General features: G+C 43.9%; 1 protein-coding gene across 4 annotated transcripts in view; it reads right to left on the bottom strand.

Moving 5' to 3' along the window:
• The window catches only part of sik3 (SIK family kinase 3), a 391,943-nt gene that overhangs the window by 105,655 nt on the left and 270,657 nt on the right, over nucleotides 1-15,631 (bottom strand). The window lies entirely within an intron of this gene.

Raw genomic sequence — 15,631 nt, 5'->3', positions numbered from 1 at the left:
ATATTTTGCTCTGCTTCATCACATTGGCTGTCAGAAACCGTTCAGTCCAAATGACTTTACTGGGAAGTAGTAACCATTTGTCAGCCAGACACAAAGGTTTCACTCACCCATAAACTAACTGATATCAGTGGATTATTGTAAACAAGTGATCTGACTGGCCAGGCAGGCAAGCATTAAATCGATGGCAAATATCCACATTCCTTGAATGAGCTCCACTGCATAATTATATTACAACTTATTTAGATCTACTCATATTAGTAAGTACGTTCTCGCATGCTTCATGATGGAATTGAAGAGCTCATGTAGATTTAAGCACTTAACGCTGTTGATCTCCTATTTCAGCAAAAGGGCACACTAGAATAATTATCACTACGGACTGGCACACCGTAAAAAAGTAAAAGCTCAAAACTATTGCCAGAAAGAACAAGTTTATCCATATCCCTAAAGAAAATAATTTATCCCAATATGTCCACTAATCGCTACAGATGTGTGAATGCTTAGGCACAGAGGACTTTAAGTCAATGCCACATTCGGTTATCACCATGTGTTTTCTTTGACGGTACTCAGTTGCGATCTACCACCCATTCAAGCATGCGTTATAGCCTCTAACAACTTATTAAATGGAGCAAAGGTCAATCATCAGAACAGATATTCGAACAGTTAACGACAAGTGTTTTGCTGTATGTAACAGAGGCCCATTGTGTTGCAATGCACAAAAATGTAATTCACTTCAAGGGAAGTAGCTAATAAAAGACGAAGACTCATTGCGATACATCCAAAGTGCAAGAAAGTTTCTAAATTAAAACTTTATCAGAAATTTACACATAGGTTGCAAATTAATTTTTCACACCATTTCCTTTTGCTTTTAATAAATCCCCATCAAGTGCCAGTGACAAAAAGCGTGCTATAAATGCAACTGAATCACTACTGAGCTATTTTAAATATCTTGGAGTAACATCTTAGTGCAGGCAAGCAGCTTTGAATTTTATATGGTGGCGATTTAAAATGGCTGTCAGCATCATCAATGATGCCAAACTCAAACACTTCCCAAATAAGAAAAAAATCCTCCCCAAAGGAATTCAGTCAGAAGGCTGTGATGAAAACGGCTCAGGCATATAAACACCTTCGTAAATGCTGTTCATGCCACTTAATCAACTCGCTAGAAAGTACGGTCCAGCGTCATCCTTGCCAGCTTTACCTCGCTCCAGAAAACTCCAATGAGACAGTAACTACTTTGAAAGTAACTCACTGTGTGAAGCGCTTGCAGACATTTCAATTAGATAAAAGTTAAATAAATACAAGTATGATCCCACCAATCCCAAATAAATCTAAATTTGAAGGACCATTGAGACAGGGATCCATTCTTAACGTTTACTTGTGATAGACAAGCGCCTGGGATTCAATCTACAGTATTATCTTACTCCACAAACGAGAACTTAGTTTCAATCTGAGCTCTTATGAAACTTGTTTACAAGGCAACTTGGAGGGATCCAGTTGGATCTGTTTTGGCCTGTCAAGTGATGGATCTAAAGTCACTAAAACGGTTCTAGAGTTATACACTTTGTCATATTGAAATACATTTTCAGGCAAGAACCATATTGAAATTATTTTAGTAACACAGCATGGTTACACAAGACAGTCGCATAGCTACAATCTAAGAATATAACTCATAATTTCTGATAATTGCTATCTTTATTCACTTTAGTGGGACAAAAATGGTGAACTAATCAGACATATTTTATTGACTGTGACAGTAACTACTAGATCTATCATTATAATTAAACATGTTCATGACAGCGTGTATAGTGGAAGCATAATATTAGTAAATAAACTGTAACATTGTTGTGCCAATTTAATTGTATCTAAGGGTTAAGGCATGGCAGGAGAGCTCTGTCACGTGTTATGCTCCTCCTGTACCATGTGGGAACTCAGGGACACTTCCGGTGTCCCTGACGACTACGTGTGTGAGAAGTGTATCCGCCTCCAGCTCCTGACGGACCACGTTGCGGAATTGGAGCTGAGGGTGGATTCACTCTGGAGCATCCACGATGCTGAGAATGACGTGAGTAGCACGTGTAGCGAGTTGGTCTTACCGCAGGAGAAAGATCCATAGCCAGATAGGGAATGGAAGACCAGCAGGAAGAGTAGTGCAAGGAAGGTAGTGCAGGGGTCCCCTGTGGTCATCCCCCTGCAAAACAGATACACTGCTTTGAGTGCTGTTGAGGGGGATGACTCATCAGGGGAGGGCAGCAGCAGCCAAGTTCATGGCACCGTGGCTGGCTCTGCTGCACAGGAGGGCAGGAAAAAGAGTGGGAGCGCGATAGTGATAGGGGATTCAATCATAAGGGGAATAGATAGGCGTTTCTGCGGCCACAACCGAGACTCCAGGATGGTATGTTGCCTCCCTGGTGCAAGGGTCAAGGATGTTTCCGAGCGGGTGCAGGACATTCTAAAAAGGGAGGGAGAACAGCCAGTTGTCGTGGTGCACATTGGTACCAACGACATAGGTAAAAAATAGGATGAGGTCCTGCGAAACGAATTTAAGGAGCTAGGAGCTAAATTAAAAAGTAGGACCTCAAAAGTAGTAATCTCGGGATTGCTACCAGTGCCACGTGCTAGTCAGAGTAGGAATCGTAGGATAGCACAGATGAATACGTGGCTTGAGCAGTGGTGCAGCAGGGAGGGATTCAAATTCCTGGGGCATTGGAACAGGTTCTGGGGGAGGTGGGACCAGTACAAACCGGACGGTCTGCACCTGGGCAGGACCGGAACCAATGTCCTAGGGAGAGTGTTTGCTAGTACTGTTGGGGAGGAGTTAAACTAATGTGGCAGGGGGATGGGAACCAATGCAGGGAGACAGAGGGAAACAAAAAGGAAACAAAAACAAAAGACAGAAAGGAGATGAGTAAAAGTGGAGGGCAGAGAAACCCAAGGCAAGAAACAAAAAGGGCCACTGAATATAAAAGGACTGCAGGAGGGGTCAAAACTAAAAATCATGGTTTAAAAACTAGGATGAAAACACTACCTAAATGCACGCAGCATTCGAAATAAAGTAAATGAGTTGACGGCACAAATCATTACAAATGGGTATGATTTGGTGGCCATTACAGAAACATGGTTGCAGGGTGGCCAAGAGTGGGAATTAAACATACAGGGGTATCTGACGATTCAGAAAGATAGACAAGAAGGGAAAGGAGGTGGGGTAGCTCTGTTGATAAAGGATGATATCAGGGCAGTTGTGAGGGATGATATTGGCTCCAATGAACAAAATGTTGAATCATTGTGGGTGGAGATTAGAGATAGTAAGGGGAAAAAGTCATTGGTGGGCGTAGTTTATAGGCCCCCAAATAATAACTTCACGGTGGGGCGGGCAATAATCAAGGGAATAATGGAGGCATGTGAAAAAGGAATGGCAGTAGTTATGGGGGATTTTAACCTACATATCGATTGGTCAAATCAAATCGCACGGGGTAGCTTGGAAGAGGAATTCATAGAATGCATACGGGATTGTTTCTTAGAACAGTATGTAACAGAACCTACAAGGGAGAAAGCCATCTTAGATCTGGTCCTGTGTAATGAGACAGGAAAAATAAAACGATCTCCTAATAAAAGATCCTCTCGGAATGAGTGATCACAGTATTGTTGAATTTGTAATACAGATTGAGGGTGAGGAAGTTGTGTCAGAAACAAGCGTACTATGCTTAAACAAAGGGGACTACAGTGGGATGAGGGCAGAGTTGGCTAAAGTAGACTGGAAACAAAGACTAAACAGTGGCACAATTGAGGAACAGTGGAGGACTTTTAAGGAGCTCTTTCATAGTGCACAAGAAAAATATATTCCAGTGAAAAAGAAGGGCGGCAAGAGAAGGGATAACCAGTCGTGGATAACCAAGGAAATAAAGGAGAGTATCAAATCAAAGACTAATGCGTATAAGGTGGCCAAGGTTAGTGGGAAACTAGAGGATTGGGAAGATTTTAAGCAACAGCAAAGAATGACTAAAAAAGCAATAAAAAAGGGAAGATAGATTACGAAGGTAAACTTGCGCAAAACATAAAAACAGATAGTAAAAGCTTTTACAGATATATATAAAACGGAAAAGAGTGACTAAAGTAAATGTTGGTCCCTTAGAAGATGAGAAGGGGGATTTAATAATGGGAAATATGGAAATGGCTGAGACCTTAAACAATTATTTTGCTTCGGTCTTCACAATGGAAGACACAAAAACCATGGCAAAAATTGCAGGCCACAGGAATGTGGGAAGGGAGGACCTTGAGACAATCACTATCACTAGGAGGGTAGTGCTGGACAGGCTAATGGGACTCAAGGTAGACAAGTCCCCTGGTCCTGATGAAATGCATCCCAGGGTATTAAAAGAGATTGCGGAAGTTATAGCAGATGCATTCGTTATAATCTACCAAAATTCTCTGGACTCTGGGGAGGTACCAGCGGATTGGAAAGCAGCTAATGTAACACCTCTGTTTAAAAAAAGGGGCAGAGAAAAGGCAGGTAACTATAGGCCGGTTAGTTTAACATCGTAGTGGGGAAAATGCTTGAAACTATCATTAAGGAAGAAATAGCGGGACATCGAGATAGGAATAGTGCAATCAAGCAGACGCAGCATGGATTCATGAAGGGGAAATCATGTTTAACTAATTTACTGGAATTCTTTGAGGATATAACGAGCATGGTGGATAGAGGTGTACCGATGGATGTGGTGTATTTAGATTTCCAAAAGGCTTTCGATAAGGTGCCACACAAAAGGTTACCGCAGAAGATAGAGGTACGCGGAGTCAGAGGAAATGTATTAGCATGGATAGAGAATTGGCTGGCGAACAGAAAGCAGAGAGTCGGGATAAATGGGTCCTTTTCGGGTTGGAAATCGGTGGTTAGTGGTGTGCCACAGGGATCGGTGCTGGGACCACAACTGTTTACAATATACATAGATGACCTGGAAGAGGGGACAGAGTGTAGTGCAACAAAATTTGCAGATGACACAAAAATTAATGGGAAAGCGGGTTATGTAGAGGACTCAGAGAGGCTGCAAGGAGATTTGGATAGGTTAAGCGAATGGGCTAAGGTTTGGCAGATGGAATACAATGCCGAAAAGTGTGAGGTCATCCACCTTGGGAAAAAAAAAAAACAGTAAAAGGGAATATTATTTGAATAGGGAGAAATTACAACATGCTGCGGTGCAGAGGGACCTGGGAGTCCTTGTGCATGAATCCCAAAAGGTTATTTTGCAGGTGCAGCAGGTAATCAGGAAGGCGAATGGAATGTTGGCCTTCATTGCGAGAGGGATGGAGTACAAAAGCAGGGAGGTCCTGCTGCAACTGTATAGGGTATTGGTAAGGCCGCACCTGGAGTACTGCGTGCAGTTTTGGTCACCTTACTTAAGGAAGGATATACTAGCTTTGGAAGGGGTACAGAGACGATTCACTAGGCTGATTCCGGAAATGAGGGGGTTATCTTATGATGATAGATTGAGTAGACTGGGTCTTTACTCGTTGGAGTTTAGAAGGATGAGGGCTGATCTTATAGAAACATTTAAAATCATGAAAGGGATAGACAAGATAGAGGCAGAGAGGTTGTTTCCACTGGTAGGGGAGACTCGAACTAGGGGGCACAGCCTCAAAATACGGAGGAGCCAATTTAAAACCGAGTTGAGAAGGAATTTATTCTCCCAGAGGGTTGTGAATCTGTGGAATTCTCTGCCCAAGGAAGCAGTTTAGGCTAGCTCATTGAATGTGTTCAAGTCACAGATAGATAGATAGATTTTTAACCAATAAGGGAATTAAAGGTTACGGGGAGAGGGCGGGTAAGTGGAGCTGAGTCCACGGCCAGATCAGCCATGATCTTATTGAATGGCGGAGCAGGCTCGAGGGGCTAGATGGCCTACTCCTGTTCCTAATTCTTATGTTCTTATGTTCTTATGTAGCACATCAACATATTGTATTTAAATATTAACCTCATGCAATACATCATCAAGGATCTCCAGCGTTTGGAACCGAGGATGCATACATGCATTAATACTGGTTAATGGACCGTTAGGAGTTCTATTCTCAAGGCTAGACTTTCCATTATCATCGCTATCGCCCCAAAATGGGTGATATTTCGGGCGTCAGTTGTTGTTTTATTTTTCAGGATCGCCGGAATATCGCCCATTTTAGTTTTGTCTTTTTAATTTGGGCGATAGCCATTGCGATGTGAAATGGGCAATAGCAATGTATTCAGTCATTGAAGGCCGATGTCCATAGCAACAGCCATTCTGCGCATGCGTAGTTTTTCTTCAGGCAATGAACTTTTCCCGCGATTTAGGAGGTCAGGGGTCATCTGCACATGCTCAGAAGACAAAGGGAGAGAGAGAGAGCCCGCATTTTGTCTTTGGAGTTGAGCAGGAAGGTTGTGACAAGGCTAGCAAAAAGAAAAACTGGATACTTAATTAAAAAAGAGATGGATTATGAGGAGTCGGGAATGAGTGATGTGGGTGAGGTGGCAGATGTGGGTGAGGAAGAGATTGATTTGGCAGAGGGTGGAGAGCTAAACGCTTTCCAGATGAGGCAAACGCAGCCCTTGTACACGAGGTAGAAACTCGGTGGGGCCAATTAACCCGGGGTGGTTATGGGAACCCGCCCCCCTGGGAACCCCCCCACATATACCAAAGAATCTGGGCGGAGATCGCCGAAGTTGTTTAATCAACGGTCCACGATGTTCGAGAGCCAAACCAGTGCCGCAAGTGATGGAACGACCTGGTTGGGTCTGCAAAAGTATAAATTATTGAATTAATAATTGTAATGATGCACTGACTCATTAATTAAAATGTCAATCTGCCAGATTGTAATTAAGCTGGGTGATCTTGGTGTTAGTTCCTAACCATGATCTTATTAAATTTATTCTCTGAACGTTGATATAACCATGCATCAATTGCATACTAAGCGTATTAGCATATAATGTTAACGATCACTAGCATGGGCAATGACTAATTGTGGATTATAATATCTGTGTGTTCTGTAATAGTATCTAGTAATATCTGTAATAGTGCCTAGGCAATTAGCTTATGCCATACTCTTGTCACCTTTGCAGAGGAAGATATCTAAGAATCACAGCGAGCGCAGGCAGACAGGAGGAGGACCGGCTGACCTATATCAATTAACCAACCTGGAGGAGTGGGCCTCAGCACTTGTCGGTGCTCATAACCGTGGTGGTGCTGATCCCGTTGTTGCGCCACGTGAGTAATGTATAAACCATTGGTAATTTAATGCCATTTGAGTATAATATATGAATGATGTGATGTTATGTAATTAATGATGGGATCATGAAATCTCATTGTAATGCCATGCAGCTTCTGTACTCTCATGATGTTAATTATATGTGACGTCTGTCGGTAGTAGTGTTGCTCCTCATTCACATGCCTGTGCAGCGTAAGCATTCTCGTGTCACCCTGGCCTCCCTTTCTCTTCTACTAACCTCAATTATGTTTTCTAGCACCCAAGGCTCCCCATGAACAACGCAAGAACGTGGAGGCCCCTGGAACGTCACCACTTCTGGTGCAGGTCATGCTGACCACAGAAGAGACAACTGTGGAGGATGACAAGCCTCAACCATGCTGCTCAACACAAGGGTCTAATGTAACTGCGACCACATCCTCATCAACTGAGGAAATAGCGGGGCCAAACATCTTGCAGCAGGGCACTCAGAGTGGTCCAGCGCCTGCGCCAACCTCGCGGAGGCTGGTTTGGCGAGGTAGGCATGCGCAACGATAGGCGGATGTCAACCTGGACATGGTTTCACTGTTGAGGGCGAGCATCGACATTGGTCGAGAGCTCCTCCAGGCGATGGATGGATTGACCGAATACATTGCCACACTGACTGCGCATATTTCAGAGGACATAGCGCAGATGGTTGCGGCAATGCGGAGAATGGCCGATTCCGTTGATGCCATGCGGCAGATGGTGGTCTCGGGATACGGCACTGCACCAAGGTGCCGTACCACTCATGCCAACAGATGCGAGTCAGGAGGAAGCAGTTGCTTCTGAACCGGAAGATGTTTCTTTGGAAATGTCTTCTCCGGCTTTGCCAGAGAATGTGACTCTGCCACAGTCACCCCCCGCCAACCCACCCCCCCTCCCACTACCTCCACCACAGCAGTCGCGCTCGGGGTGCCCTGCTGCAAGACGGCTTGGTGTCAATGTGGGTAGAAGGGGGAGCGTAAGTGGAAAAGGGGGGTTAAGCAGAGGGAAGTGTGGCCGCAGGTTGTGGGGGGAGGGGGGACCTTATTCTTGTATTAAATTGTTGACCGTTGGCAGGGCTGTTGTTGCTGGAGTTATTATTGTTATTAAAATTTTGTTTCAACTGTTGGTGGGTTGAGTGTTTGTGTCCTGTTATATTTTAATTGTTGTTGAAAAATTATTGTTATTAAAAATTTGTTAATTGTTGGGGTGGGGAGATATAGGTGTTTATATTCAATTATTTATTGAATGTACGTTTGTTTTTTCATTTTAGTTGGTTTAAAATTATTTTTAAATATGTAATTATTAAAGATTTTTATTTAACTTACAATTGTTGTGCAGTGTCTTCTAATAACAGAAGATGTTGACTATGACTTGGAGTTCAGTCTCTGAGTTTGCGCAGACTCAAGCGTTGTCCGCGTACTGTAGCTCGACGACAGAGGTTGGGGCGGTCTTGGATCTGGCCTGGAGACAATGAAGGTTGAACAGGTTCCCACTGGTTCTGTAGTTTAGCTCCACTCCAGCGGGGAGCTTAAAGGTTAAACATCAATACAAGGGTTGCAAACAATGGCCAGGCCACGCAAGGATGAAACGTAACGTAACGCAACTATAACTGTCACCAACATAACTTCACGCAAAGCGGTCATTTATGAGCTGCTGACAAAACAGTCTTGCAGCTGCGTAACTACCATGGGGCTTTTCCTGCGGTGTAGGGTGGAGTGGGGGCATGGGTTCATCTCCTCTTCCACCTCCCCTCTCTCCTGAGGTGGACCGGCAGTCCCATGTGGCAATTTGTCCCCTCCTGATAGCTAAGTTATGCAACATGCAGCACACCACAATGAACTGAGCGCCCTGCTTAGGGTGGTATTGTAGGTTGCCTCCTGAGTGGTCCAGGCATCTGAAGCGCTGCTTAAGCACTCCAATTGTCTTTTCGACTATATTGCGTGTGGCTATATGGCTTTAGCTGTAGCGCTTCTTGGCTTCTGTCTTGAGTCTTTCACAGGCGTGTCATGAGCCAGCTGGCAAGGCCATATCTTTTATCCTCCAGCATCCAACTGTGACCGTGTGGCTGACTCTTACAGGTCAGAGACGGTGCTCTCATGCAAAATGTGTGCATCATGAATGCTACCTGGAAAATTTGCATTTACTGCCATGATTATTTGCTTGTGGTCGACAACGAGCTGCACATTCAGGGAGTGAAATCCCTTTCGGTTATGGTAAACCTCTGCATCCTCGAAAGGTGCTCGCAGGGCGATGTGCGTATAGTCTATTGCACCCTGCTCCTTGGGGAAGTTTGCTATTCGCGAGAACCCCAAAGCCTTCTCACTCTGTGCCTTCCTGGTAATAGGGAAGTTTATAAAGTCTATCCTGCGTGCGTAAAGAGCTTCAGTCACCTGTCGAATGCAGCAATGTGTGGCGTGCTGAGAGATGCTGCAATTGTCGCCAGCTGAGACCTGAAAGGAGCCCGATGCATAGAAGCAAAGTGCCGCAGTAACCTTAACCTCAATGGCAGTGCAGTCCTGATGGTGCTGGTAGGCTGCAGATCTCCTTTAATGAGCTGGTATATCTCACTGATGAACCCTTTTCGGAAGCTCAGCCTCCTAACACACGTGTTATCAGACAAGTCCAGGTATGATCGCTTATTCCTGTAAATGCGTTGGGTGTGAGGTCTCCTCCTCCTCGGCAGTCTTCCACCTTTTTGGTTGGGCACATAATGCTCTTCAATGAACCTTCTCCCATCTCTAGTCTGCAACATGTGAGTAGTCATCAATACTGGCTGAGAAATGACAGGCCCCATTACTATAATGCCCTATAAATTGTCCTCTGCAAACAATATAAACTCAAAATTCACCACCATGTGATTAGATGATTGTCAAGATTTTAAAACGCCCTTTAAATCACTCACAAATTGCTTCAATGCTACAATCAACTTGAAGCAGCCTTTTATTAAAAGTCTTCCGATTTACAAAATGGCATCCAGACCGCTGGGTTAAGGTCAGGTGAGTGTAGCTTTCCTTGAGCATCTTTTTGGGCGAATGATCACTTGGGCGGTAAATGGACAAAATGCCGAAAGTCACGCTCGGCGATAATCTGGGCAGTATTTGGGCGTTAGTTTCCATTGTAAACAGTCTTCTGGGTGGTGCACAGGTGATGATGTCAGATTTTATTAAAAAAATATGGGCGGGCGGTTCAGCTCATTCCCGGCGATAATTGTATGCCAAAAGTTCCGCCGGCGATAAACGGGCAACAATCGAGCATTAGTTTCCATTTGTGATCAAATATGGGCGGTAAACAGAATCTAGGCCTTTATATGGGAACTAAATGGGTGGATATATGCTGACAGTCTAGCCCTCTCAGATTGTAGCTATAAGACTGTACTATGTAACCATGCTGTGTTACAGGAAAACCGTGCATATTTTCATAATTTCAATGATTAGGATGCAAGCCCCCAGTATGCAAAAAAAAAGATCTCCCCCACACCCCCCAACAAAAAAGTGAGCTATGTTCCCTCTAATTAATTTTTTTGGAGGGGGTATATTTGGCAGATTCAAATTTCTGCCCATGCGCGGTTTTCCCATTCAAAGGTCGGTGCGGGACCCCCAAACCATGCGTGACTGCACAGCTTAATGGGAACATTGCTTGCGGGAACCTTATCCTCTCTTGGCTCTCACTTTTCCCATTCATTCTCATCCCTCCTTTCAAGCATGATTCTTCTTGCTAAACCCCTTTCCTAGACCTTTCCAGTTCTATCTCCCTCTTTCCTTTTATATCCTATAAATTCCAATGTCCACATTTATAATAGAAACTGACTACATAGAAACATAGAAAATAGGTGCAGGAGTAGGCCATTCGGCCCTTCGAGCCTGCACCACCATTCAATAAGATCATGGCTGATCATTCCCTCAGTACCCCTTTCCTGTTTCTCTCCATACCCCTTGATCCCTTTAGACGTAAGGGCCATATCTAACTCCCTCTTGAATATATTCAATGAACTGGCATCAACAACTCTCTGCGGTAGGGAATTCCACAGGTTAACAACTCATCTCAGTCCTAAATGGCCTACCCCTTATCCTTAGACTGTGTCCCCTGGTTCTGGACTTCCCCAACATCGGGAACATTCTACCCGCATCTAACCTGTCCAGTCCCGTCAGAATCTTGTATGTTTCTATGAGATCCCCTCTCATCCTTCTAAACTCCAGTGTATAAAGGCCCAGTTGATCCAGTCTCTCCTCATATGTCAGTCCAGCCATCCCGGGAATCAATCTGGTGAACCTTCGCTGCACTCCCTCAATAGCAAGAACGTCCTTCCTCAGATTAGGAGACCAAAACTGAACACAATATTCCAGGTGAGGCCTCACCAAGGCCCTGTACAACTGCAGTAAGACCTCCCTGCTCCTATACTCAAATCCCCTAGCTATGAAGGCCAACATACCATTTGCCTTCTTCACCGCCTGCTGTACCTGCATGCCAACTTTCAATTACTGATGAACCATAGCACCCAGGTCTCGTTACACCTCCCCTTTTCCTAATCTGCCACCATTCAGATGATATTCTGCCTTCGTGTTTTGCCCCCAAAGTGGATAACCTCACATTTATACTGCATCTGCCATGCATTTGCCCACTCACATAACCTCATCACAGCATTATTACACAATTTGGTTCCAGAATTTGTTCAAAGTATTTTAAATCTCACCTTAAATGAAAAAAATGATTTTCTGTTTGCACTTTCAAACAGATTACCACAGTCCTAATTTTGGCAGAAATAATTAGAAAGGTAACAAAAAGCAATGCTAGGAGTTGAACCCAATTAATTAAGAGATAAAAAGAAAAACTGAAAATACTGGAAATTTGAAATTAAAAAGATACAGTAAACTCTGGAAATGCATAGTGGGTTAGCCAGATTCTGAAAGCAAAAAAAAGCAGGCATCCTGGCAGCATTTTCTGATTTTATCCCGTAAATTAAATAATAACTTTTATTTATATAGCGCCTTTAACGTAGTAAAACGTCCCAAGACGCTTCACAACAGTGTTACAGACAAACAGATAAATTTGACACCGAGCCACAGAAGAAATTAAGGCAAATGATCAAAACCTTGTTTAAAGAGGTAGGTTTTAACGAGCATCTTAAAGGAGGAAAGAGAGGTCGAGAGGTGTAGAGGTTTAGGGAGAGAGTTCCAGAGCTTAGGACCCAGGCAGCTGAAGGCACATTCACCAATAGTTATGCAGTTATAATGAGGGATGTTCAAGAGGCCAGAATTTGAGGAATGCAGACATCTTGTGGGATTGTGAGGCTGAAAAGATGAGAGAGATAGGAATGGGCAAGTCCATGGAGTGATTTGTAAACAAGAATGAGAATTTTGAAATCGAGGTGTTGTTTAACTGAGAGCCTATATAGGTCAGAAAGCACAAGGGTGATAGGTGAACTTGACTTGGTGCAGGTTTGTATACGGGCTGCTGAGTTTTGGATGACTTCAAGTTTACGTGGTGTGGAATGTGGAAGTCCGGCCAGGAGTGAGTTGGAGTAGTCAAAGTCTAGAGGTAACAAAGGCATAAATGAAGGTTTCAGCAGAAGAGCTGAGACAGGGGCGGAGGCGGGCAATGTTACGGAAGTGGAAAAAGGCAGTTTTAGTTATGCCGCGGATATGTAGTCATTTCAGGGTCAAATATGACACCAAGGTTGTGAATAGTCTTGTTCACCCTCAGATTGATGCTAGGGAGAGGGATGGAGTCAGTGGTTAGGGAACGCAGTTTGTGGCAGGGACCAAAAATAATGGCTTCGATCTTCCCAATATTTAATTGGAGAAAATTTCTGCTCAACCAGTACTGGATGTCGGACAAGCAATCTGACAATTTAGATTCCAAGCAGGGGTCGAGAGGAGTGGTGGAGAGGTAGAGCTGGGTGTTGTCTGCGTACATGTGGAAACTGACGCCGTGTTTTCAGATGATATCGCCAAGGGACAGCATATAGATGAGAAATAAGAGGGGACCAAGGACAGAGGTAACAATGCGGGAGTGGGAAGAGAAGCCATTGCTGGAGATTTTCTAGCTATGATTAGATAGATAAGAATGGAACCAGGCGAGTGCAGTCCCACCCAGCTGGACGATGCTGGAGAGGCGTTGGAGGAGGATGGAGTGGTCAACTGTGTCAAAGGCAGGTCCAGAAGGACAAGGAGAGATAGTTTACTTTCGTCATAGTCACAAAAGATGTCATTTGTGACTTTGATGAGAGCAGATTCGGTACTGTGGCAGGGGCGAAAACCAGATTGAAGGAATCCAAACACTGAATTCATGGAAAGATGATCACGGATTTGGTAGGCAACAACACGTTCAAGTACCTTGGACAGGAAAGGGAGGTTGGAGATGGGGCGATAGCTAGCACGCAAAGTGGATTCAAGGGTTGTTTTTTTTGAGGAAAGGGGTGATGACAGCAGATATGTAAAGGGGAACAGTACCTGAGGACAGAGAACCGTTTACAATGTCGGCTAACATGGGGGCCAGAAAAGGAAATTGGGTGGTCAGCAGTTTAGTGGGAATCGGGTCAAGCAGCAGAAAGTGGGTCTCATGGATAAGATGAGTTTGGAGAGATTAAGAGGGGAGATCAAAGAGAAACCAGAGAAAGATATGAGTTTAGGGCTAGGGCAGGTGGGAGTGTCAGATGAAGTTTGCCCTGTGGGCTCGGTGAAGGAAGGGAACTCGCAGAGGCAGCTGATCGGATGGTCTCAATCTTTGATACAAATAAGTCCATGAGCTCCTCACACTTATTGTTGGAGGCAAGTATGGTGGAGACAGGGGAGAAGGGTTTAAGGAGACAGTTAGCAGTAGAGAATAGTAGCATGGGGTTATTTTTACAATCCAAAATGATCCTGGAATTTGGAGCAGTTTTTGTAAACAAGAGTAAGAACCGATAATGTCTTGTGTTCGAGCTAGATCTGGCGGTGAATGGCTAAACCAGTTGTCTGCCACATCCGTTCAAGTCTACGGCCTTTTGACTTGAGGGAGCAAAGATGAGGGCTGTACCAGGGGGAATGGTAAGAGTGGGAGAGAGTAATCATTTTAATAGGGACTTGGGCATCAAAGGTGGCAGTGAGGGCGTGATTGAGCAGATCGGTGGCTGAAAAAATTTCATTGTTAAAAGAGGGCCAAAGGTTGGTCAGTTTCAGTTGATAAGTGCAGTTGTAATAGAATTTGGAGTTTTTTTTTTCAGGGGTGGATGCAGAAGGAAGTAGGTTGGATTGGGGAAGGAGAATGTAGGTAGAGAGCAATGCAAGGAAATGGTCAGAGATGGCTTTATCTTTAATTGATACGGTTGGGATAGCAAGGCCACGAGAGATTGCAAGGTCAAGGGGGTGGCCGTGAACGTGGGTTGAGGAATTTGCATGGCGGGAGAGGTTAAGGGAGGACAGGAGGGTAGTGAATTCAGAGGACAGAGAAGATGAGTTGAGATGAAGGTTGAAATCACCGAGGATGAGAAATCGCTAGGTGCAAGGGCTGAGGGAGGAAAGCAGTGAGGATATATCCGTGATAAAGTTTTTATCATGTTTGGGTGGGTGGTAGAGAACGAGAATTTTGAATGAAATGTTAGAGGGGTGGAATAAGGCGAGGTGTTCAAAAGATGAGAATGTGCCGGAGGAGTAAGGGGACAGACCAAGATATGATTTAGTGATGAGAACTGGGCGGGGCAAGTGGTAGAAGCTAAAGCCGGGAGGGGAGACTTCGATTAAAGGAAGTGTCATTATCCTTCAGCCAAGTTTCCATTAGTGCCATGATGTCAATGCATTCGTCCATGATAAGGTCATGGATAAAACCAGCGAGGTGATTTTCTTTCAACTGACCTACGCAGGTATAGCTCTGAAAAACATTTTAATGTAATCTGTCAGAGTGCTATAGATGCACTGTATCCAATATCAATTACTATACAGCTGTTTTGTTTTATTTTCAGCAATTATAATTCCGGATTTACGTCATCTAATTTTCCTGCAAATCTGTTGAATTAATCAAATACAAGATAAAATTCCATGAGTGATTCCTTTTAAGCAACAAGGAAAGGAATAATATTTTAGATTATTAGGTTATTAATGGCCCTTTCAATGTGGTACAAATTTCACTGGAAATAATCACTCTGAACAAAGTTAAACCACACAACAAATACCATTACAGGCTATTGCCCTTGATATGTATAGATTTTGCCAATGCATTGTAGGTAACTATTTTTTTTAAACTCAAACATTTTTTCAAGCTGCCACTCGCCCGTGTTGTGAGATGACCTTGTACTCTGTTATCTTGTGTTAGCTGCATTAAAGGGGAACTGGATTCATGATTTACCACATAGTATCCAATGTTATGTGGTAATTCAAATGAATCCAATTCTCTTTTAATGCAGTTAATACAGGACAACAGAGTACAA

Source organism: Pristiophorus japonicus, chromosome 11 (genome assembly GCF_044704955.1).
Source record: "Pristiophorus japonicus isolate sPriJap1 chromosome 11, sPriJap1.hap1, whole genome shotgun sequence".
NCBI lineage: Eukaryota > Metazoa > Chordata > Chondrichthyes > Pristiophoridae > Pristiophorus > Pristiophorus japonicus.
The sequence above is the reverse complement of the archived record's forward strand: the minus strand, read 5'-3'. Positions and strand labels throughout refer to the sequence as shown.